The sequence below is a fragment of the Balearica regulorum genome, chromosome 14, assembly GCF_011004875.1.
Source record: "Balearica regulorum gibbericeps isolate bBalReg1 chromosome 14, bBalReg1.pri, whole genome shotgun sequence".
In the NCBI taxonomy this organism is placed as follows: Eukaryota; Metazoa; Chordata; class Aves; order Gruiformes; family Gruidae; genus Balearica; species Balearica regulorum.
Genome location: NC_046197.1, coordinates 13,382,371 through 13,405,278, shown reverse-complemented (window position 1 = coordinate 13,405,278; position 22,908 = coordinate 13,382,371). Strand labels below are relative to the sequence as shown.

At 40.1% G+C, this 22,908-nt stretch overlaps 1 protein-coding gene across 2 annotated transcripts in view; it reads left to right on the top strand.

The window, feature by feature from the left end:
• Positions 1 to 22,908, top strand: part of SGCD (sarcoglycan delta) — a 339,669-nt gene that overhangs the window by 113,534 nt on the left and 203,227 nt on the right. For both annotated transcript variants that reach the window (XM_075766167.1, XM_075766169.1), the window contains exon 2: positions 18,710 to 18,895. The gene's annotated coding sequence lies outside the window, so the exon portion shown is untranslated. The remainder of the gene's footprint in view (positions 1 to 18,709; positions 18,896 to 22,908) is intronic.

The window sequence follows — 22,908 nt, the reverse complement described above, 5'->3', positions numbered from 1 at the left end:
GGTAGAGAAATTCTTCCTTTTCAGGTTATCTCTGGTTTATCAAGATGAGGAAGAAAATAGCCCAGGTGGTTTAGTTGTTCTATAACTGTTTACAAGGGTTTCTCAAACCCTTCCCTGAAGCATCTGCTTTCACTACTGTCTGATTCAGGTTTCTGGTCTAAACAGAGCGCTTGTCTGATCTGTTATGGTAGATTCCAAATTCTAAATATCATATAGCATAATCTGTAAGGACACAGCAATATCTCCTGCAAGGTGTTTATCTTCCATGCCCTGGGCATTTTAGTGACTTTACATTCATTGCTTGGAGGCTCCTACAGTGCTTATCAGTGGAGGATTCAAGGATCTATACAACTAACGAATGCCGACCACAGTGAGCACTGAAGGCTGGTTGGTGTGTTATCTTCATCTGCAATTCTGTATGAAAAGTGGTTATGGTCAGTGTTCTCCTTCCTTGGTAACAGCAATATTAAACATGTCCCTACATATGTGTGCATGCATACATGCGTATACATTCAGGGAACAGTCTGCCATCTGTGTATATATATGAACTTGTATGTGTCCCCGTGTACGGACAGATGGAGGGCGGTTGGTCTGATATATAGCGAGGGCAGGTGTGAATTTTCAGTTATCTGCAGGGAATATGAATGCATGTGTAGCTGTAATGAGTTAGCACAAATACCATGAAAGATTAATATTGCAGTATGTGCTTAGGAAGAGTGGTGCACCCTGCAGCTTCAAAGGCTGTCCTGGCTAAACCGCTTGATGTGCAGAAATCAGCAGCTGACTTGCCCTCTAACTCTGAACGCTCGGGTTCGAATGGGAAGGGTGAGTCTGAGGGGGAGATGTTGGTTATTCATGTAACAATTTGTATTGAGTAGGCACTTTCTTGTTCGTTCCTTTTGATCATTTTAGACACCCTAATTATGGATACAGTCTTAACAAGGATGGTAAAGGGCCTCAGGGGTTATAAACTAGGAGGAGAGGTTAAGAAAATTATGTTTATATTCATTAGAATAGAAGAGATTAAGAGGGGTCATGACCAGGGTGTACAAAATCCAAAAGGTATTGAAGAAAAAATGATGCCACCAGAATATTCAAGAGAGAAACTGTGAAGACAGAGTAGGTGGAGGGCAGGTGGCATTTTGATTGGAATTGGTTGTGGGACATTTTTACAAGGGTATTACTCTCAGTGAGGAAAATAACTTAATGCTGACCAATGGGCTATAGGAAGACAGTTTAGGACACAGATATGTTGATGGCCAGAAGTATAAGATATATCACATAACTTCTTTTTGAAGTATCTGAGCAGGCTGGGTTTGGGCAGAGGGTAATGAATTAAAAAATGGATTGAACTTTTGAGCTTGCTTGGAACATAAGCTGGGATGCAAAATGCTGGGAGGGGGAAAACCCCACACTTTGATATTGAAGATGCCTTTGCACAAACTTGTTAATTAAAGCAGCGCTGTAAAGCTGAGGTATTTGTGAGGTCTACTGCACAAAGGCTAGACAATATTGAGGGAGTGGAGCAGCAAAGAAACAAGACCTCAAATAGTTCTTTCCTCTGTGTGCCCCTGTTTCCCACTGCCAGGACAGCATCAGCCTCTCTCCATGAGCTCTTCCAGGTGAGGGTCCCATCTCTTGGTCTCTTTCATCTGTAGCTCTTTATAGGGATGAATTCAAGATTCTCAATGCCTGTTGGGTACCGTGTTTTGCACAACATATATGCCTACCTCATGCGTAGGGCAGGGGTAGATTGGCCACTGAAATCCAAGGATGATTTAGAAGATATTTAGTCCTGCCAGTTTGTGACCCATTTCTTTAATACCTTCCTTGAAGAATAAGAAAAAAATGGGGCACATGCAAACTTTTTACCCAGTCATACTGTATGTATATATTTTCTCATGTCTGTATCCAGTCGTCTTCTTAAATTTCTTTTATTAAATGAAAGAAATTTATTAAATTTCTTTTATTAATTATGTGTTTTCCCAGATTTCCATTCAAAATTTAAACTCAAAGCTTTGCTAATCAGTGCAACTTATAGCATTTCAATCAGTTTAGCTGAACATGCAATAAATTGCTAGTTCTTGGCTCTGTTAAGTGATTACAGTCCAAGAAGAGAAAGCAGTTATTTTTAGGCTATTTTTGTTGAATTGGAAAATCTTTTGTGAACGATATTGCAGTGATGATTTGAGAAAATGCATTTAACTAAGACTAAGGAAGGTGGCAAGCTCCTACTAAACTCATACTGGTTCTTGAGAATCAGCCTAACATTAGCTAAAGCTGGTGTAGCTGAAGAGTTTAGTCTTCAGCGGCGTGTGTGGGTAGGTTGTTGGCTGTGTGTAGAGGACACGGGGGCTGTGGGTCTAGGAGACCTTCATCCTATCCTCTGATTATTCACATAGTGAGTAATTGCCTGGAAATGTGGATATTTGCTGCATCCCTTCTAGTCACTGCATATGGAGATGAGGGGTAAGGAGTGAAAAATTTTTGTTCAAGCTGTGCATCGCTTGGTGGGAAGGCAGACGTTGGCAAAGTAGGGTATATCTTCTGTGCACATGGGAGGCACTTTGTGGCTTCCAGCGCTCCTCTGCATCTAAAGTTTGTAGCCAAGCCCCTTCTAAAGTCAGTACATCTAAACCTGGTATCAGTCTTACTAAAAATTGTCATAGGGAACTAGCATGGCTGTGCCAAGAGCTTTTCACTAAGGTGAAATGGTACAAGCCTGGCAAGCAAAAGATGCATGGCTAAGAACACCACCAGTTGTGGAGCCACATCAGCTAAAATCAGAAGGACTGAGAGGCAAAGTCAGTTACAGCTATAAAGGGTTATGAAATGACTTACAAAAGCACTGGCAGTAAGAGGAAGGCAAAACTCTATCAGAAAGAAAAGGGAGTAAATAAATGGACTAGACAGAGAAGACAGAAATACCAAATGCCATTATTTTGCACTGCTCTTCACAGAAAGGTTAATAATTGTGTCAGATCTATAACAGTGTTCCCTGTAACAAGGGGTTATGAGCAAAGGCAAGAACAAGATAAGGAGTATTTAGATAAGTGTGATATATTTGGGTCAGCATGGCCTTCTGAAATGTACCCACCGAATTATTTACGATGACTCTCAGAAGCTTACAGAGGATAGGGCAATTGTCAGAACTCCAGAGGAAGGCAAACAAAGTACCTGTTATCACAGAGGACGGTACAAGGGAAATAGAGCTTTGTAAATACCCGAAAAGATACAGAGCAAATTATTGAACTTGCACATACTTATAAGCAGCAAATAATACCTAATATGCTTTATTAAGCCCACACTAATCTAATTTTCTTCTCTGATTGGGTGACTAATCCAAAAGAGAGGAAAGCAGCAGCACTTTGTCTTTTGCCAGGAGTCTGATGCTCACTTAAGAACCATGTTCTCGTATCTGAGAGAAAGCTGAGCTCAAACTTGTAGTTTTCAAACTTTGTGATTGTGGATCAGTAGAAGCTTTTAGCAGAGGTGCGCATTCCCAGGTAGAAACGAATTTACTGGCCAATAACTACTAACGGCTACGGATTTGACTTTAACAAAATCTTTAGGAGCAGTTTATTAATATTTAACTCAAATGTTCTTGGACATTTTGGCCATGAGGTGCGAGAAGGATCTACCTTAATAGTTTTCATTAGTTGCTTGTATGACAGACCAGAAAGTACATTTTCCAAGTGTGGATGAGCACCAATCATTAAAAAGAAAAAACAATTACACACATGCAAAATAAGGAATTTCTGTAGAGGGACTGTTGCTTCAGGAGAGCTCAGGGCTTGTCACTGTGGACCTCCAGACTGGTGGGCGACCAACAGAAGCTGCTGTGACACGGTGTTCACAAAGGATTGAGGCAACCCTAGAGGGGAGTAACAAAACCAGCGCTACTATTACTAGTATTAGTCTGTGATCCACTATATTCAAAAAATGTTGCAGCTTTACTGAAGAGGAGAGGTAACCTGGGGAAGTTGGAGGGAACTAGTACTGAAACATTTGGGACTATTTCAGAGCAGCTGCTTAAAACAGAGTTTATGACCTCTTGTTACCAGACTCAAAGGTGGCCAAGTAGGTAGAGAGTTGCCTTGAAAATAGAACGAAAATTTCAAAATCTGTATGTATAAATGCATGATGTGGAGGGATTTATACATTCGTAAATCTGGTTACAGTCCTGATTTAGGAAAACACTGAAGCATCTGCTTAACTTTTTCTCTGACAGGTTTTAAGCAGGTGCTAAAAGCTCTTTCCTGAATGAATTGCTTTCTGAATCGAGACCAAATCAAACATATGCTTGTGTAACAAAAACTGTGCAGTAGCATAAATTCTTTGAAGGAGGAGGGGAATATGCATTAAGATATTTTTAAATGTCCATTTTTATAAATGTTTTCTCTTAATGGAAATTGCTGTGTACAGCAGTATATACTCTTTTTCTTTGCTCGCTCTTCACCATCCCTTTCCCCAGTGTATTTACTATGAAAGAGCTTTGCCTTGGGCAATAGCCTGTACTGCAGTGGAGTATCACATACAGAAAACTTATCTAACATCATACGAAAATGTAATAGGTGGGTGGAGGATGGGAATCTTGAGGTAAGCCTTTAAAAAGTTGTCTTAAAGATAATTCTTTTTAAACATTCCTCAGGCTTTTGCATAAAGATTGCAGAGTAGGCATTCCAGCATCTTATACGAGCACTGGATTTATGCTTTGTAATAAATGTATCCATAGGGTGCTGTGTTGTTGTAATGATAGTGAATGATAGTAAAATTAGGAGAATTAATAATGACCCAGCTGGAATAATTTAGCACTGTGATAACTAAACTCTAACCTAATACTCAGTGTACTCACAGAACTATTTACAAAGCACATTGAATGCGAGAGTCTGAGGGGAATCTTCTCTAGAAAACAACGTGAAACCCTAATCATAAACAAATGCCATAGCATGTCATTAAGAGGATTAAGTGGCTTGAAATTGATGTCTAAGGCATTTTGGTTGATTGTTGCTAAAAATACCACACGCTTGACAATTATCTTCTGTTTGCCATCCTCTCTTCTGCTAGTTGTCTGTCATGCAGTATTATCCTTGTTTACCAGCACTGCCTCGTACCAGGTCTTTATCTGCGAGGTTTGCTGCTTCATGCCAGACCTGATCTGGATTTTGCAGTCTGATGTGTTGGCACCGGTCGGTACCAAACCATTAATACCTTAATAATAGTGAGGGAGAGGCCAGGATCCGTGAACAGTGGGCTGAAACCAAAACGGAACAGCACAAGTCTTCTGGAGCTTGTTAAAATTAGTTTCTTCAATAGATTTTTAAATGAAAGGCTTGGGTTTTAGTTTGAAATCTTTTTCTAAGACATATATCTTACATTATAGTTAACAAAGTTTTCAAAAATTTTAAAATTTCAATGAAGCATTGCACAAATAAATGAGTTCTGTATGGACTCTAACTTATAATAGCTTTCTGAATAATTAATATTTCTGTGACTTTCACTTTTGGTCTAATTATATATATTTTATTATTTTTTTTAAAGTAACACATTTTTAAAGGTATAAAAATTTCCTCCTCTGCCCTGCTTAGTGATTCCTTGCTATTATCTCATTGGGCTATGCTTTGTTGGGAGGAAGAAGCTGCGGATGTAATTTAGACAAGTCAGACATTTCTGAGGCAAAGCTTTAAAAGTGGCGTCATTGTATCTCAGTGAATGTCGCCACACAGATCGCTTTCCGATCTGTTCAGGCTATCAGTAAAAGCCCACAGAGAAGTGTGTTGCACCAAACTGCTAGATATATGATAATACAAAGCAAAAGATGTGGTTGCTTCCATGACTATTTAATGTGCATAAGGTGGTTGTAGCCCTGAGCGCAGTAGGACAAACTCTCCAATTCTGATTTAAATCCAAAAATTAATGGGGAGTCTTGCAGTGGTGACAGCAGCCTTTCGATCAGGTCTTATTAGAAAGGATGCAAAGTATATGCTCTTGCAAGAGAATAAAGAGAAACTCTGTGCGAGCGGCCACGTTGAGACTGAGGTAAGAGAGCCTTCACCCGTATCGTGTCCCATTTGTAGGCACGGGGCTGCCTGCAGCAACCTGCCGTGCAGCTCCTGTGCCGTTTTGGATATGTATATGGAATAGCTCTAGTTTAACCTGATTTAATGTATTCACCTGAAATATCATCCCTTGTTGTTTTTGGGGGCATTGAATTAAAATGTCAAAAAAATGCATGTCTCCAACATCACAGGTTGAATTTGGATGTTAACAAATTCTTCTGGCTCTTGCCAGTTCTGTGTCTTGTACCCATACAGAGCTGTGTTATACTGAGCTGTGTTTCTTTTGTATTTAGAGAATATTGGCACTGGGAGATACTAGCATGTCTGCTCTGTTGGCATAAGGATCAATGTCCTGCATAATTTTAGAAAACACAAATGTTGGATGGAATTGTGATCCTAGCTCAGGTCTGGTTTATTGTGATGGGAGCTAACACATGGACAAAGAAACCCCAGATTTTCAATTAGAAGTTTTAGGTTTGTTGTTGTCGGGTTGGGTTTTTTGTTTTGTTTTGTTTTTTCCCTTTATCAGTTTTATAATAAAAAATCAGCTGTATGTCCTGAATCCAGCCTCTCGGGCAGTGTGAGATATTGATGGTTGAAGCCAGATGATTTTTTCTCAAGACAGAGGTTCACACATTCCACGTTGCTGGCTCCACTGCTGGGCTGGAGATAGCAGCAGAGGACTTGCAGGAAAAAATTAAGGGCAGCAAAGTTTTAAACTGTGATTCGACCATTCCTTCTCACATAAGATCAGATGCCGAATCCACTGACCTACTGCCTCTCTTTCTTGGACACTTCTGTCCTTCCTTTGCAATGCAATTATGCCATGGTTGGAAATTTAGACCATAATTTAGACCTAATCATCCTGTTCTGAGGACACCCGCATAAATAAATATTGAACATACTAGCTACTGTTTCTATAAGTGCTGTCTCAGTGTTGGCCCTTTTATTCAGTTTATCTTGTGCACTCTGCAGACTAATTATTAGTAGGCCTCAGTCAAAGAGGACTTTCACAGAAGCATGAGCAAAGATGAAGATCACAGCAGCCTGCTCTGCCTCGTGCTGATGGCCGTGCCGCTGCAGCTCCTTAGTAACCCAACCACCCTCTGGGAAAGTCACGTATTGAAGGAGCATAAGCAGGAAGAGAAGGTATCATCTGCTTTGTGCCAGAGTTGAAAGACATTGCCAACTGGAATTAGAATTTCTGTCTTGACAGCAATCAAAATTAGCCTTTCATCATACATTAAGGTAACACTCAAATTGTTCTGTAAGCATTAGTAACTTAATTGTATTATTTTGAGGATGCACGCATAAATAAATATTGAATATATTAGTTATCTTGACTATGGAAATGAAGCTGAAGTATTAGTGAGGATGGAGATTCCTCACTACTGGGTATTGTTTCTTAACAGCTCAGCTGTTCTGGCTGTGAGCTGGATTTTTTTGAGCTACTGTGTTTCCCTTTTTGGTTGATTTAACCCAATATAGTCCTACATTCAGTGAGCATTTAAATATTTAAATGACCAGTGAGATGCAATCTTCGTAAATTATTGCAGACCAGTAAAAGTCCATCACGCAGCATAAAGGATTTTGAGTACAGAACAGCAAAAGAACTTGCTCTGAGTCGCAACTGGCATCTTTATCAAGGAAAAAAAAAATCTTTTGAAAATACTATATGTAAGACTATAAATGAAAGAAATGTACTTGTATATCAGAGCAATTCATTAAACACACACAACCTGCTAAGAGATACAGCAGTATCATTCCTGTATAAATCAGTTCACAAACTCATTTTTAAATTTTTGGCAGACTTATGAAGCCAATTAGCTTGGTAATAAATATTCAACTTTAATAGGCAAGTAAATAATTAATGTTATTGCCTTTGTAAATTTAGCTTTTCAGTTATAAATTAACATAATTAAAAGAGTAATGTTTCAGTACACATTTTACCAGCCAAATCTAAATCAAGCAATTAAACTGTAGGTTTTCCACATCAAATGAGTTGAGTTTATAATGATACAAACTGTAGGCATAAATTTGTTTTTCATGGTCAGATTCATTACAAAAACATGAAGGAAAATATTCTGCAGTAGATGTAATCAAGTATATTATTTGAAGAACCATTAATATATACTTTTAACTACTTTTTGTTGTCCTTCCAGAGAGAAATAGAAAAGGCCAAGCATACTTCCCATCAATCTCTGGCACCAGGATAATTGCCTGTGTGTAATTGTAACGGCCACTGTAAAATGGCTATCGCTGGATAGTGTTCTCACATCTCTTTGTTGGATTGCTTGCAAAAATGCAATGCGTGGTATGGATCTGAAAAGATAAAAATTACTCTATAGTCATTAACTTAAAGAACTCCAGGCTGACTTATACCAGCTGAAAATTCGATGGTACTTTTCTCCCCCTTCTGCTAATTGCTTCATATTTTTTGTGATGTGCATGTGCCATCTTCCTATGCCACTTTTCAAGCTTAGTGAGAAATCAGAGTGATCAGTAATGCTTTTCTTGAGAAGAACAGATGAGTTGGTAGGAATAGGTAACTATTTCTACTCGGGATGTGGGTCAGAGTTGGTGACGTTCGGCCCTTTCAGTAGCCGTTACAGAAGAGCAGTGCATGTGGCTGTAACTTCAGCTTGGCTCAAGAGTTCAGGAGGTGGCATCAAGATTTCTGAAGCTGCTTGTGAGAGAAAATTAAAGGGCTTCTGGAACTTAGAAGCTTCAGGGACATCAGACTGTATGAACTGGGGCCTTTCTCTATTTTTTTGTTTATTGGGAATTTCACAGGGCATTTAAATTTCTTTGAATGGTGTTAGTTTGTGACTTTTAAAATAATATCTTTCATTATAAACAGAAAGAACCCAGAAGAAGCGACTCTAACATACACGCATAGAGATGCACATGCTTACACACTCATCAAAACTTGAAGTCTGAAAATTTGTCTTGAGTCAAAGAAGTCCTGAAAGCCCTCACAGAAAATCCAGAGCTATAGACATTTCTAGTCTTGCAGCCTTCACAGATTATAATTTATCATGGGCTGAGCAGTCTATTTATAGCTCTTCAAAATGTTTCTAAGAGCAGCATTTTGCAAACTGCCGAAGGTTTGCAGATTTGTAATGAGAAGAGTTTCTTGATGCACAGGCTTGCCTACATCCAAACCTGCTCATTGACATTTCTCCAAGTTGTGATTTCATAGTTGTTTCATGTCCCAGAACCCAGTGGGCAAATTTATCACTGGCAAAAGCCCACTGAAGTCAGTGAAGTTACACCAGAGATAAATTCAGGTCAATGAACTTTATTTTAGTGGTGTTCAAACCATTTGCGATGCTATGCAGATAGATAGCTGTAGGCTTTTTTGCACTATCCAATTGTTTAAGGGTGAGCAGGCTGAAAAAAATTTACCCTTGAGATGAATTTGTGCTAATTGACTTAAATACATGCAGAACTGCAGTACTGTTTTGATGAAAATATTATTTGGGGTTTGGGAAGGACTTTAAAAAGAGGCAAAGCTCACTAAATTCTCATGTGTGATTTCTATGGGATTGTATTTCCAAAGAGACTTTAATTGAAGACAGTTACTTGCTGGCATGATGAACTGTGGGTGGAAGAGAGTGTGAGGGTCAAACCACCTGATGGCAAAGCATTTATCTTGTAAGCTCTGCTGATTCTATAGATCATGTGCATCTGTAGAAGACAAAAAAAATTATCAATGATAAGGCCAGTTTCTGTCCTAAATGCTGCCCTGTTATGAATAGTTTTCATCTGTATTTCATTATTATGCTTTGGCCATGTCTAGATTTAGATGGAGTTCAGGTGCATTGTATGGTTTCTTTGCTGATGGCTAAATAAGTCTTTTCATCTCATGCAAAGCTCTACCTGGACTTAGTGACATATTTCTGGCTGGGGTCTACTAATCATGGGCTTCAAACGGCGTCAACAGTCTTGAGCTGTGTCTGAAGAGAATTCAGCATATTTCACAAGGTTATTCTAAACTCCCTTACATTTGATAGTCTACTTTTAGCTGCTTTGGTTTTCAGCACAAATTGAGAGATTGCTCTGAGACTACTGAGCACCTAATGAGATTGAAGGCAGCTCAGATACTTGCTCTTCAGGCTGGCTCTGCCGTGCTGCCTGCCAAGTGCTGTATTTCTGCTCCATTCGTTAGGATGTACAGTGCGCCAAGGAAGCCAGCCTTTACCGGCTGAAGCAGTGTGAGGCTGCCTTATTTTGTGGGTGAACAAGAGTATTTCAAATATTTTGGTGACTTGTTGGAAAAGTCCATCTAACCTTCTGTCTCCAAGAGCAGGCAGCAAGGGGGTGTTTACATGGGTGAACTCAAGATCTTTCTCATATGGAGTCTGAGGTAGGGATGCCTTCTGCATCAATGTTGGATTGCTCATTGCTTTGCAGTCGTTATTGAAGACTTTCTGTAATTCAGTGTGTAAAACTAGATGGCCTGGTCCAGAAAGCATAGACTGGAGCACCATGTGCTCTTGGAAAGGGGAGAAGACGTTAAGGGACTCGATTTGCAATTCCAAATGTGTTGGTGGCTGTGTACCAAAAGGCCACCTTCTGGGGCTTGCATGTGCTCCTGTTTTCGTTATGGTCCTTTTTAACTTGCATCAACTCTCTCCAAACTCCTGACACATCTCCTAGAAAGCTCTGACATCCTCCTGCAGCCCCAGGTCTGCTCTCTGGTGCACTTACCCAGCCCTTATGGTCCTCGTAAGCTGGTGGTGGCCATCTGTTCACCCTTGCGTCCTCCCTGATGCTCTGCCAGACCTCTGTGTGCCTTCTTCTGTATCCTCCCTGCTCTGTCCTTTTTCTGCCAGTGGCTGAAATTAAAGCACTTAAAGGCTCTAGAGATTTACCAAGCTTTTATGCTGGTTTCCAGCTCGAGTTTATTTTCCTTCAAATAATATGATCCACATAGGAAAAGCTACATTTCAGAAGTTAGGTTGATGTTTTTCAAGTGTCAATGAATTTTATGTACTTTTCAGGCTAACGTATCAGATCTGCGCACCGAATGAGGCTGCCTTTGTGTGTCATTTATAGATGTGGTTGACTCTTAACCTTTCCCCTGGCTTGTAACAGTGTAAAACTACAGCAGTGGGTGGCAATTTCAGAGTGACAGCACATTGTATACAACTAATTTATATGACAAAACTTTTCAAAAGTTTGAAAAATGATGAAAACAATTTGCTTTTCCTGATATAACTAAATATGGCTAAAGCATCAAGGGAGAATCACATTTAGGCTCTCAGGAAATGCATCAGAGTTTGTTGCTCTGTGTGGCTTTTAAATTCAAAACATTGAGAATAATAATCTGAATTTATAATGAAAAATCCTGCTCAGATTCTGGGTTGACAACTGACTGACAGCCGTGTGTCCTCTAGGTGCCACAGAATCCAATATACTTGTATTTTCTCTAACATTTGGTGTACCAGCTTATCCCAATATGTTCCACAGAGATAAACAATAAAGTTACAGAGTTAAATAAATAACGTTAGAGATAAGAAAAGGATGAAAGGTTTGCTTAGCAATGACATTTAACAGTAGATCGAGATATGCATTTACTTATTCATTTTCCAACAGAAAATGGGTTAGAAATGGCAGAAACACAAAGCAGAGTATCTCTAAAGAGTGACAGATTAGGACAGCAAAAATAGTTGTTTCTTATGACCAGCCTTAATGCAGACCAGTAATAAATCTCACTGATTCCAGTGAGAGCAGAGTGAGGCCAATGCCAGAACTGTTGGGAAATTTCATCTGAAGTATTCAAAAGAATGAGTCCCTGAGCAAAAAATAAAATAAAATTCATAAATTAAAAAAAAAAAAAAAAAGGCGAAAGGAAGGTGAAAACCTGTCTGAAGGAGATACAGAGAAGTCAGTTTTGGTGGCAAAATACAAATACACTGAGTTCAAATAAGATTAAAGTTAATAGTGGTCAGGCTAATACCTTTGATACAGAGAAAGAGAAGTACAGTATGTTTATAAAAAGCTTATGCTTTCATGTCCTGATCCTGTAATACAATCCACTTACGTGCTATCAGCTGTGGTAAAGAGATCCAAATGTATTTGAACCTTCTGGTAATAAGCAGCATTCTTCATCCTGGAATGTACCTGAATTGCAGAACATAGAAAATATATCCCAGAAGAGCCTCAAGTGCACTACATTTGCGCGAGTAGAAGTTTATCTTGGAATGGATCCAAAAATAATGTTTTTCCCTGGTTAACATAATTTATTCTACATTGTTGCATATATTGACAAATTTTGTTTCCCTTGGGTCAGTTGGGGTTTTCACAGCTCATCCCACCTTTGCGATGCTGTGATTGTAAAGTGGAACCCTCACCCTGGGAACACCCTGGCAGTGCGGTTGTGAGCCACAGGAGGAGAGGGGCAGCTGGAAAGGAGATAATCTGTCCCAACTTTTGCAAAAAGTCTGTCCCTGGCTCAGTGAAAAAGGGGATAAACAAAGAGGATAAGGGAAAAGAAAGGCACTGACTTTGCCTTACCAGTGAATTAAGGACTCTGCCATCCTGAATTTGGAAATGAAGCCTTTTAGTAAGCTGGGAAACAAGTTAATGCTGATACAATGCACTTTGGGCTGGAGAAACAAATTTCCTGTGAACGGACCTGATGGAGCCAGTTACACCACACTCAACATGAAAGTAAGGCTTGCAGTTTAACTGTGATACTAGGATGAGTGACATAATTGTTTTCTAGTTAGATTCCCATTTTAAGTTAGAGGAAATCCAGTTAGATACTGTCATATCAGCAAAGGTTGTATCACGCAGCTGCCTCTGATACAAACCTGTCAGCTCTTGTTGAAAGAACTGCGTTTATTTCATTGCTCAATTATTTTGAAGATCTGACCAGTTAAGTGCAAGCTGTTTGATACTCATTCTCTCCTAAATCCAGGAAATCAGCTAAGCATTGCCTTTTTCCCCACAAATGTGCTTCCAGCCCTTTGAAAGCATTATTTGACAAGGATATATGCATTGCTGTAACTTCATCATTGCTTTCAATTGAACTGACAGAAGAAACAATAATCTCATGAAAGAGCTTCAGTACAAGGGCAGATGTAAACATCTGAATCTAAGGAGCCCAGGAGATCTTATTTTATAGTGTAACCAGACTGTAGTAGTAGGAGGAGTAATAATAATAAAAAAAAACCTTAATAGTATAATGCAGTGTTAGCACCTAGACAGTTAGACAGTAGACCACAACTTAATGCTTTTGAACTTGAGAAGCAGCCTTCGTTAAAGGAAGTGCCTTTCTTCAGCATGCGTATTTTATTTCAAATTGAAAGTATTTCCACTGAATTTCTTGGATTGCACTTTCAGAAATTATTTACTCGTATGCAGCAGCAGCAAGACTTGTGCAGTGTCTTAGCATTTTCTAATGCAGCAAGATATTAATCATACTTTTGAACCTTGTAACGTAACATTAATAATACCATTATGATGGGAATAGTTCATACAACGAGCATGGTTAACCACTGCTCTTACTTCCTTTTTCCTGGATACCCTTAGTTCACACTTGGATGACAAAAAACAATGCTGATGTTTAGCAACATCACAGTATTCCGTTATATTAATCTCAGTCAATGCATTCTTCATTTTATTATTGCCAGCTTTCTTTGAGTTAACTTCCAAAGGAACTCCATCACACCCCCAGCCTCCACCAAATTTCCTACTCATGGACATTATCACTTGAATTGCAATTCTGCTATTTCACTATTTGTTTTGTTGGCAGGGAAGGAAAAAAAAAAAGCCTCAAAATAGCTGAGTGCCAGTAGTGCTGGCGACTTCTGTTTTATTTATGTTTTGTACTGAGCCATCGTGAATGACAAAGTGTCTGGGACACGGCTGTGGGCAATGCTCTAAGCGTTACAGTTGGAAAGGTGCCAAAGTTGCATTGCTACCAATTTTTTACCATTAGCCTTCTGGAAGGAGGGATTCAAAGCCTCATTTTATTATCTTCTTCACCAGTGTTGCCTTTACACTAAACAAATGTGAGACCTTTACCAGAGATGGAGCTGACAGGATGAGTTGTTGATCCTACACTTCCTTGATGTGGCAGGAGCGGAGGAACAAATCCCATAAAACGTAGAAGCTGGCCTCTCTTTAGGTTTGAGCTGTGAGGAGTCAGGAGCATCCTTTGAGAAAACTGAATACCCTTGCTTTTGGCTGAAGCTAGTGTGGTGGGATTGCATTAAGCCATGCTGTCCCGAAGCTCAGTAGAAAACAGTGAGCTTGATGCTGAGGATATGGCAAAACGCAGCAGCTGTTGCCTGCTCAGCTGTATGGGCACTAATGTCCAAGGCTGTAATTAGAAGATATACCTGCTAATGAATTGGTATAATCCCCTGCTGCGTTCAGAGTCTGCTGTGGGATCTTTTTTCCTGCACTTACAGAGGAGGTTGACCTTGTTAAATACTTAGCAATAAAAATGTGTTTTCCCTTGCCTGTTTCACAGCCTTTCTTCTGGCTCTACCAGTAGAACTCCTCTGTATTAGTTGAACTTGTTTACCCAAGTTTACTTGTAGGGAAAGTTCATATATGAGACTATATGAACATGTTACGTATACCTGAGTGTGTTGTACATGTCTGCATGGATGCACACACATATGTGGTTTTGATTTCTTAATGGTCACGCTGGCAGTAAAAATAAAACAAATTTAATATTTAAGCAAGGAGATATGGTTTCAATTATTTTTAAGTCACCAGACTCTTTAAATATTTAATCTTTCTATGCCCAACTAATTTCTTCAATTGCAGTTAGGTAGGTTGTAATTATTTTTTGATGAGACAAACTAATACTAATTTGAATATCTACTATACTGTAATATTTCTTTGCAAATATGTAGTTGAGCTTCTAGATACCTCTCTTTGCCCTGTCTAAAGTTGCAAATGCTCACCAATATTGTCATATCTAGCCACAAGGCCCAAGCTGCACCTTAAGTTGTATGACACCTAAATATAAGGATGACTGTGGTGGGTCAGGTAAGGGTCCAGCCGGCTCCTGTCCTCACCCTGACGGGGATCAATAGCTGATGCCTAAAGGAAAGTATGAGAACAGGGTAAAGGTATAGCAAGGCTTCCTGTGGGAAAGTCTCCCAGCCTTCATTGATTTGTGGTCTGGGAACATCTCAAGATAGAAGTGGTGTCTTCAAATTTAATATTTGATCTGATTTGTTACATCTAAAGTGTGTAGTTATTTTGTATAATTTATGCCTTCTATCAGTAACGGACTGAGACTCCTCCAAGGGAAATAGTCTCTTTCTACTGGAAAAATGTCTTGCCTGCCTTTTCTGATTAATGAGAACATCTATATGCCTGCTTTTGTGACTTGAAGACTGATCTGATACCACTTAACTATGTTAATTTAGGAATGCACCTGAATATTTAATTCAGGGCTCCAGAATTTGCATCTAAAAATCTGAAGCACTGGAATAATGAAAGTAATTTGTAGTTTGTCGGCAGTTACCTCCACACGTCTGATAGAAGGAGAACAGGGGGAGCACAAAATTTTAGAACCAAGACTAACTGAAATTGTGGGATTTCTAGTACATGGGGCATTTCTCTAAGTTCAGATTTGGTTTTGTTTCAGATAGGAGCAGCGCCAGCAGCAGCTGCAGACTGAAATGAATGGTTTTCTATCAGGGATGCTGGTGTGTGTCTTGCTTCACAGCCGTGGGATGGTCCTAGGGCTCTGGGCTTGGGCAGTGGCTCTGGCAGACCACCGTCAGCCCGGGCTTTTCCAGCCCTTGGGCGGCTTCTCACTAGAGCTGCCCAAAGCCGAGGAGGTCCAAGAACCATCTCAGGAGCTGTGTGATGGGTTCTCCAGGTTCCTCCACTGTGAGAGGAAAACCAGTTGCCTGCTAGGACACTGACCACCCAGTCAGTAGTGGCTTACTAAATGTGAAGGGATTTTCTGCAAAATTGTGCAGGTTTGGGCAACAGGACTGGCATACTTTTTTTTTTCTGGAAGATTCTGAGCCAACACAAATTATAGCTCACAAGGGTTTCCTTGCATTATTTTTTAGTAGTCTTTTACTTTACTATATTGCTGACTAGGAATGGTCCTTGACCTACTTCCCTCCCTCTGTATTTGTGTGATGCACATCATCCAAGTGTGGAGGGAGCACATTGCATTCAGGCTGGAGCATCTGCACCTTGCTGCTCGTGGGAATCCTGGCCACAGATTTAATTTTGTTATGTTGTACTCTCCTGCTTGTATCAGAGAGATGGGAACAGTGCACAGTCATTGCATTTTTTCATGATCAAAGTTGTTTTCCCCTCCCTGTCCACGCCTCCCCTTACTTCCCATCCTTCTGCATTGCTGCATGTTCGTAGTACTCCGTGCTTTCAGTCTGGATCAGGCAACTGCTTGGCAGCAATGTTTTCCAGCTCGCTGCTGCTGTGCTCTCATTCTCATAATGGTAGTGGTTGGGGCTGAGGGAAGATAGATTTTTTTTTTTTTATCTTCACCAAGAGCTGGAAGTGCATGCTTCTGCCTGTACTGTAATTTGTGATCCACCCAGCAGTGCAGGAATTCAGACGGTACAGAAACTCTATGCGCACGTATAGCAGCATATTAAGGCAAGGTGCCAACTTCTTACCAAAGAGATTTGCTTCCGATGAGCATTGGCAAGCTGTACTAAATAGGGGCTTTCAGAACCACATCTTTTCCAACCTAAGACTGGGTTCCTGCACTCAGCTTTCAATGATGATCTAGTCCTATTATCGTTACTTCTCAACTCAGCTGATGCTATAGTTAATGCACACAAATGTAGCCCTGATTTTCTTTGTGACTATTTTGCATTACAATTTACAAGCAAAAATGAAAGTGTAATTGTAACTGTGGTCTCTGGAGATAGAAATCCCTTAAAAGCAGTAGAATTAGGTCTTGCTGCTACCTGCAGATCAAACTACTGCAGGATCAGCCATTTCTATTCCCATAAGTCATTCAGCAACCATTTCAGTTGGCAGTCTGATTTTTGATGGTTAGCCTGGAAGAGGACAGGAACTGTGAAGGTCCACTTTTGTCCTTCATGTTTGAGTTCAAGAGGGGCAGAAGGTCTGAAAATGTGTATCAAGAAATGCAGGGCTGGGCTCTGCCATCCCAAGTCCTCTTGTGTGTATCTCACAAGCAGTTCGACTTGTAGAGCCTTTAGGTGTGGTACGTACAATAAACCATTTATACAAGGTCCAGTGAAGTAATTAGTGCTAAATAAAGTGAATATATTTGGTTGTTCTGATCTGTGTGACCATGCTTGCTATTTGGACTTCTGGTAAAAAAAAAAAAAAAAAAAAAATTATATATATAAAAGCAGTTTGATGCTAACTTTTCAGTATGGACAGTTTTACACGCTGATTGCTGAAATCTTCCTTCTTGCAAGCCCAAAAGCTAATGGGTTTTCCAGATAGTTGTAACCTGTTCATGGGTTCAGGATTTCTTGTGAAGAGGTAATGGGATTTTGTGGTATTTTAAGCTGCCACAGGCTTTCTCCTGTGTGGGACACCTCTAAGGAATAAATATGTCTATATATCTTCTTTTTTTTTTTTTTCCTTTTTCTTTGCTCTTTTTGCATTTCTAGGCAAAGTTAGAATACGTTCAGGGCTGCTGTGTTGACTTAATGTTAGAAAAGCATCTCGGAGCCCAGTTTAAGGACACAAACCACCTCATGTGTATGCATCCGACCTACGGAGGTGGGATCCTGTTCTTTGCTTGGTCCTTGCCTGCTTTGTGCTGCTCTGCCTCGCCTTGCTTCACAGGCTGTGTTGTCTGGGTGGGGGAAGGATGGTCCTTTGAGTGTTTTCCCATATGCCAGGGATTAGGAATGATTAATGCAATGACAGTGATGAACGTTTGGACTTCTCGGTGCTTCTCTAAGTTTTTTGATTGCTGCCAGGCGGTTGTCTCCATTGCTGTCTTCTCACCTGGGTGTCCGCAGGCAGACTCCCACGTCCATGCTCAGTGTCTGGGTCTGACCTCTCGGAAACACCCAGCACGTCCAGCAGTGACAGTCAGCTAGAAAACATGGTGATGCTGAGCTCCCAGCCTCCCAACAAACCTTGGGCCATTTGCCTGTCTGAAAATTGCTTGGGAAGCTGAACTTAAGGAACCCGTTGCTGTGTGTTGGGCTGACAGTCACCACTTCCCATCAGCTGTTAGGTCCTAACGTGATTGCCTGTTTAGAAGCTTAGAATTCCTTGAATGAGAGCCATTTTAACAGTGCAAAGTATTAAGACTGAGGCTATGTCTCTGATTTTAATATGAAAGTCCTGTTAGTCTGCAGAAATGCCATAATGAATTAAAATATTCCCTATGGAGAAGTGTATTACTTACTTATTACAATATCAGACTGGAATAAAAAGCAACTGGGCTGGCATTCATTTCCTGGTATAGGGACACTATTAAAGTACTGTAGAGCAAGAATAGCTTTGCACCACAGTTCTTAAATTCAAAGTTTGGCGTCCTAAGGTGCCATACATGATGGATTGTCATAGACTCTTGGTCCCGCCTTGACATTTCATTCCTGTCTGATGTTGTCTTATGTTCTGTTCTGAATCTGCCAAACAACTGACCCTAGAATTTAATGCCACACCTTCTTCTCTTTCCTTTTCCTGAACAGCATCTTTTGCAGCTGAGGCTCTGAAATACTGGAGGACACTGCATCTTCCTCAGGGACACAGACAAGGGGGAGCTGGAGCCTCTGGGGAGCTCAGAAAGGACTTGTGGTTGGTGGTCGCCTGAGGAACTTACCTTCACACCAATGTTGCTCTGAAACAAGTTGTGTCCAACATTCAGGTTTGGTAAGGTATGTCATTTTCCCCCTGCTCTTCTCTTTTTTGCTCTTTTCTGAATATCTACATATGGGGAAAAACAAAAAATTAGCAGCCTTTGTGTTTATTGCTGTATACGTGCCATGCTCATATTGCCTCCATAAATAACCTTTGCTCTCCCTGAATTTGGAGACTGTTCATCAAGTGTGAAGTGTTTTTAAAGTTTAAGGCTTGAGGGTGTTTGTGTTTATATCAAGTGCTTTATTGAACAAAATTCTCGCTGATGGTTGTGTTTTGCTGTTGGTGATATATGCTTGGTGATAGGCATCCACATTTTGAAAGCCCCACTTGTTGTGTTTCACTAATGTTTGCAGTTCAGAGGGTCAGTGATGAAAAAAATAAATGATGCTGAAGTAGCCAATTTGTAATACGGCCCTGTGCTTTCATTTGTCTTTGTATATTCTCATTGTTTGCCAAGGACGGAAATAATACCTATTTCTTGCGTAACTGTATGTGCCCCCTTTTGTGTTGTGTAGCACTTACAATTCTTGTATGTGTGGAGGATCTCATATCCACACAAGCATTGCTTGGTTATGCTGTAACTGCAGCAAGGGACTATACAACGTATCTTTTAACAAGAAATTAACCTCCAGGACTTGAGGAATATATTGTGGACAAAGCTTGTGCTGTAGAAGCATTAGGGTAATATAGCCTCTGATTCTACAGCTTCTTTTATCTAGGTGAAAGCGTGTAAATCTCCCTTGCAGTGAGTGTGTGTGTTTTGCTGGGTACGTAGGGTTGCCCCAGGGCATGCAAGGATTCACACCTGAGCAGTTGGTCGCTGAAGTGATGGTGGTGCTGACCCTGCCTTGGGCAGGATGGTGGTGAGATAAGCTCCCCATGTCCTTCCCGCCTGAGTCGGTCCAACTCTTAATCTAAGGTTCACATCTCAGGCTGCAGCAGGAGTATTACTCCAGTGCAGAGATTGTGCAGGACTTTGCAGAACCTCATGGTTTCAGAGGACAAAGAACATTTTCCATACAATTGATTTATGCGAAACTATTATTTAGGCATTAAACTCTAGGTTGGACTTTCGTTATATTTTGCATTTTAGCGTGTGACTGTCAGATCTAAAAATTTGCTTCTTATTTAAGGAAAGCTCGCATATTTATGGAAACTTGATCTTTAAGAAGAACATTGCAGATTGAGAAGCTTGTGCTAAAGTGTGAAGAGTTGGCAACACTGCCGTTGTTCATTCAAGTACCCGAGATCCTTTTTTATCCTTTCTTTTCATCTTGTGGGCTGATGCACGAGATTTGGATGTGGATCTGTTCGAGGTTACCGCTCTGATCTAAGCCAGTTTCTTCCATGTGTCATGCTCTCCCAAGTAGAGGGGTTTTTAATTAAATGTTTAGCGTAACACCAAATGACATCAGGACCCACGTTTGCTCCGTATCTCTGCTGGAAATGGCAACATATGTCCAAATAAGTTAGCTGAACTCGTTCATCTTTGCAGCAGAATGTTGTTTGCTTGCGTGACACAAGCAGGTTCCCTTTTAGCAACGTTTACGCAATTGTGGTGATGGTAATCTTATTCTGTAAGGAATTATTTTAGATGGATGTGTAGATAACATGCAGACTAATATTTTTTTATTCAATTGCTCATTTTTTAGATTAGTAGAATCCAGTTAGTAAAATGCTCTGTTCTGCTGAAAAAGCACTTTTAATAAATATGTAAGAGAAAAATTTTAAGTATCCATTAAACATACTTAATAAATTTACCTTGCAAGTAGAATTGGAAAAAACCCTGTTCATTTAATGTGTTTTATGGATCTCGTAGCAATTAATTGTCTTCATTACATGGACATAAAACCTCAGTATAATTCACCTTTTTCAGATTAATTGCTTTGGATCTTTTCCCTTTGCTTTGTTTAGGCTGTAATATTATTTCTCTTCTTTAAAAGTTGAATCTCAACATCACATTTTTTACATTCCCAAATGTTCTGTAAATCAGTTCAAGTTAACAAAATCTCTTTGCATTACAGGACAGTGCAGGGGTAGTGTTGCAGCTGTGATGGTCTGATACAGGTCAAGCAGCTTGAATATTCAAGTCCTCCTTGATCTATTGCAAAGCAGTGGGCAGATGTCCTTTTCTCACTCCCTATATTATGTGGTCTGATAAAAAGTTATTATTTCTCTCTTCAAATCTGTCTTGCTTATGTAATTTCATTTATGAAATCAGAAACAAACACTGATTTTACGTTCCTCTAGGTTTGGATATGCAACTTTCCAATGCCTCGATGAGGGGTGCAGGTCTACCGGCTGTGGGTGAAAATGTGTCAGTAAAATTGTCCTTCTACATTATCGAAGGAAAAATTTGGTTAGAGTGTAACAGGACATCTGCTTGAATTCCCAAAGTTAAATTCAAAGCTTTATTTTTAATAAAGTCTTTATTCTTCTTGACTGAATTTTCCAAACCAAATAGGAAAACAGGACAGCATGTAGGATTGCTTTTTACGTATGTTTTTATCAGTGAGCATGCTGAGCTTGTTTGCATGAGTAATATTTATGCAAATGTTTTCTAGTGTTTCTCTGAACTATTTTGCCAGGGTGAGGAAATAAAATGGCTATTATGTTCGCATGTTTTGTTGCAAGATCAGCAGACTGGCTGTTAACATATCAATTCCATTGATGACACCACTTCTGCAACCTTACTCACTCAACTTCTCCTGACAGGGCTTTTATTGAATCCATCAACCTGACACATATCAAAGCAGAATTTCTGATAACAAATATCTTGGTGTAAAATGAATTAAAAAAATATCAGCAGCAGAACTGAGTTGAATTTCTGAAAGATGATAAGAAACTCCAAAACTAACATGAGATTCTTAAGATATCAATCACAGAACAGTAATATAATAGTCCTTTACCTGTACTCTTGAAGTACTGAGAAGTCAATGGGACTTGCATGAGAGAGCATGACGAAGTAGTGGTTTATTTTCTTCTGGAGACATTCCTCCTGTGAGGACCAGCAACCTCCTTGTAATTACTTTGCACTCTGGTCTTTGAGAAATTTGGGGACTGAGTGGTGGAAAATGCTAACCAAGATCTGAATGGAGTAAAGCTGCTTTCTCTCAGAAGATGAAGCAGTTTGGAGCCCCTTGTCCTCTGCAGAGCTGCTGCTTGGCAGCCCATGGGCCATGTCTTGGGCAGAGTCTAACTGGGATGGAAAAGAGTCTGTGTTTCTTTGGGCTGCAGATGTTTTGAAATGATCTGTCTCAAAACCTTCTTCTGAGAACATGTTTCCATATCTGCTTTGCAGCCTTGTCCTATCTGTCTTGCTCTACCCATCTTGTTTTTCTAGCCCCTTCATTTTTGCATCTCTTAGATGATGAGGCAGGCTTCAGGCAGGGCTGCCTTTGCATTGTGCTGCTCTCACTGTGCCCAGGCTTGCTTACCTCTTATTTTTGGCTAGCTAAATTTTGGCTGATCTTATTTTGGCTAGCTAATATTAGCTAATAATAATCATGCTTTTTGCTCTGCGGCATGTCTGCTCTTTGGATAAGTATCCACTGGCAGTTTGCAGCTTAGCAGAGAGGAAGAGGAGGGTGGCCAACAGTTGATGTGGAAAATTAATTATGAACTACCATCCTTCTGCCACGTGGTTAAGGCACTTCTGCTTTCCAAGCTTTACATCCAACCTTGCAGAAAAAAGGAGAATACTGCATTTCCTTCCTCAAATAGTGGGAATGTAGCCAGAACAAAGCTTAGTCATTAGGGAATGTCACATGTGGGACTGATCAATTCAGGATGCTCTAGAGCCTTTACTGCTCTGCCTGCAGCTGTGACACCATCCAGATAGTCATTTTTACCTTTTGCTGGACCAATGTTAGCTTAATTGTGCATCTGAGTCAATAAAGGCCTCTGTGTGTGATGGGAAGTCACCCATGTCCCATGCACAGTCAGGGTGCAACATTTTGTGTTTCTTTATAGCGGTGACTTGGTAATGTTCAGGCTCAGGTAAGCTACAGCTTGTTATATTTTCATC